A 3290-nucleotide genomic window follows, 5' to 3' on the forward strand; every position below is an offset into this window, starting at 1 on the left:
TTTTAAAGACATATTAAAAAAAATAACTTGGATCCTGGTTGGGTGGCTCAGTTAATTGGAGCATCGTCATATATATCAAGAGGTTGCAAGTTCAGTTTCTGATCAGGGAACATATCTAGGTTATGGGTTTAATCCTTGGTAGGGGTGTGTATAGGAGGCAAGTGATCAAAGTTTCTCTCTCACATCAATGCTTTTATTCTCTCTCCCTTCCTTTCTCTCTAAAATCAACAAAAACCATATCCTTGGGTGAGGATTAAAATAAGTAAATAAGTAAATAAATAAATAAGTACAAAAAAACAGATCAGATGATCATTCTGTTAAAAACATTTTGATATTTTAAAGATAAAAACATCCATAGAGTGCTCGCTTCGGCAGCACATATACTAAAATTGGAACGATACAGACAAGATTAGCATGGCCCTTGCGCAAGGATGACATGCAAATTCGTGAAGCGTTCCATATTTTTCATCAAAGGTATTCAAGTTGCAGACAAGTAGAATGTTAAGTGCCTTGCAACTGGATGTCTCCCCAATAAGACAGTCTTACAGATTTAGAGACTTGTTTGTGGGTTATGTTACATAAATTAACATGTGTTTTCTGTTTTCAAAGGGCATAAGCCTATGACCGCATTACCTGAGTGATTGTCTGTATGCATAAGCCTCACTTAATCCTCTCTGCAGCACTGCCTCCTGAGACTCAACGGTTTGGCTGAACTAAATAGCTGGGTTGGTGAAGAATGGGGTGGTCTGTGGGCTTCACTTTAAAACTGGTTTCTCTTTTCTATCCTAATGGCTTGAACAGAAAGGGACCAGAGGTCTGAGAGGGGGGAAACCTAAACTATTTCCCTCAGCCCAAACTAAGTATGGTGGGCAAAAGGGTTTTGGACAGGTGAGAGGTGCCTAGCACACCTTCCTCCAAAGAAGCCCTTTTTTTCTTTTTCTTTTTTTCTTTCTCCTAATGTGGAACATTGAAAAATTAATCCCTGCCTTTTGTCATCTGGTAGGTATGGATTGAATGATGTCTTTTAACCCTTTTTGCCAAATCTGTTGCCCCCAGAACACAACAAGGATGCCAGCCTGTTAAACCAAGCACGCCGTTGTCCGGGGGCAGCCAACTGACCTGGAGTCTGCACGATCCTTCCCCATGTGGGAAGGCCACCCTCCCCTCCACACCCCCACTATTATTAGGGTTTTCTGGACCCAAGGGTAGGTAGGACGATGACCATGTCCAGCTTGAAGCAGCTAGAGGAGCTTGAGACCTTCGCCCATTGTCCTTTATGAGATTACAAAGGGTCTTAATATCTGAGAGGGAGGGATAGTTATTTTTCATGAGCCAGGGGTATGGACTTGGGGGGCGGGATTGCTGGGGGAGGGAGATGCTGGGTGGAGGGGAGTAAAGGGGAGAAAATTGGAACTATTGTAACAATATAATCAATAAAATACATTTTTTAAAAAATCCATAGATCTGTCCCCTTTCTACCTCAACAGCAGTAAATTCTTCTTTTCCCTTACCCACTTCAGTTTCTTATTTCTAACTTTTGAATGCAGAAGGCTGTATTTTGAGGCTGGCTGGACCCACCCTTCCACAGTTCTTCACAGGTCTGACTCTTGTTATCCTTCAAATTTCTTCTGCAATCTCTTTTTCTCAGAGGTAATGGCAGAGATGGCCAAGTCCCCAACAACATTTGTGTTCCCTTTCTGTAGCATATAGTTGTCTCTTGGAAGTGGCTGACCAAACAAGGACTACATTTCCCAGTTCCTCTTGCATCTGGTTGCAGTCATGTATACACTTTTCACTAATGGAACATGTGCAGAAGTGATGCGACCTTTTTTGTGCTGAAGGGTTTAAAAGGGGGCCTTAGCTTTTCTGTCTTCTCTGTTTCTGACCAATAGCTGGAAAAAAAAAAAAAAAGAACTCTGAGAGGTTCTAGGAGATGACAGAGACAGAGGGAATAAAGGAGAGAGGCCTGCATCTCCAAATCACTATATGGAATGCTGTCTACTAAACACCTGATTAGATTATAAGTGAGAAATAAAAATCTGTTGTGTTAAAACATTGATATTTTGTGGTTTATCTATTGTAGTAACTTTGAGCATTGCCTTAAACTGTACTGAAGGGCTTCCCAAAATGCTAAGAAGGTATATCCACTCTCTCCAGTTTGGGAAAATTTCCCAGGGTGTTCTGGAACCAGCCTCTAAAGGAGGAAAGGGTCCAGAGACTGAAGAAACAGGCTGATGACACCAGACTTAAACAAAATTTATTAAGGGAACTTTTAGACAAAAGCAGAGTCTTAGGTGACTGTAAGATGGTGGATCTCTGCTCCCAAAATGGAATAGGGGATTAATATGCATATGTATATGTATATGTATAGGTTTATGTATATTTATATGTACATATGTGTATATATTCTACAGGAACACAGGTGGCTTTTAACTAGTGGCACGAGATTGTTAAGAGCTATATATTCTTAAAGCAGTAAACAACTTAATGGGCTTGCTTACCTGCATAGAAACATCCCTTTCTGGTAATAAGGGCCTACCCATCCTGGGATGCACTGACCGTCACTGAGAACAACTTCCTTCTTTAGATGGTGTTGTTCATGTCAAGAACTAGAAACTATTTTGCCCAACACTCCCCATCTCTCATTATTCTCTTTCACTGCACCTTATGTATTTTCTTCATAGCACATATAATAAGCTATATATTTATTATGTTAGTTCTCTTCTTCTTTATCCCCGCTAGGCTATATAGTCCATGTGGGTAGGAAAAGTATCTATATCCAGTGTCTAATACAGCACCTGGAACATTAATTGGTACTTAATAAATTCCAGTAGAATGAATTAACACATGAGAGAGTAGAAGAAAAACAAAGTGGTAGTAAAGCTAAAAAAAAAAAATGTACAAAGAGAATAGATATTACCCACCAGGCTTAAGAGTGGAAGCTTGAGGAGCTACAGTATGTGCCAGTGGTGAAAATAGCCTACTCATTGATTTGCATACCATTAAAAATTATGTTAACAGCCAGAGTGACTAAATCTTGCGACAATATAAGTAGTTATACAGGTTGTAGAAACAATGAAAGTAATCATAATATTCTTTGCTTATATAGTTCTTTACTGCTTAAACATGAACTTATAGGAACTCTAATCTCTTGCAAATGGACTAACATTTGTTAAGTTAGATGACACAATGATGAAGAAAAATACTTGCATATTTAAGCATATCTCTATTAGGATACATGAAATTGATATATCTATATAGTAAGCCAGATGTCTTAGTTTGTTAGGGCT

The 3290-nt window shown here is 39.2% G+C and overlaps 1 non-coding gene across 1 annotated transcript; it reads left to right on the forward strand.

Annotated features, from left to right (window-relative positions):
• Positions 1–359: 359 nt before the first annotated feature.
• Positions 360–466, forward strand: LOC150006276 (U6 spliceosomal RNA). Its single transcript, XR_016512235.1, has one exon. It is a non-coding gene; the product is annotated as a U6 spliceosomal RNA (small nuclear RNA).
• Positions 467–3290: the final 2824 nt, after the last annotated feature.

This window comes from Furipterus horrens, unplaced genomic scaffold (assembly GCF_987537825.1).
Source record: "Furipterus horrens unplaced genomic scaffold, mFurHor1.1.pri manual_scaffold_6, whole genome shotgun sequence".
NCBI classification, from domain to species: Eukaryota; Metazoa; Chordata; class Mammalia; order Chiroptera; family Furipteridae; genus Furipterus; species Furipterus horrens.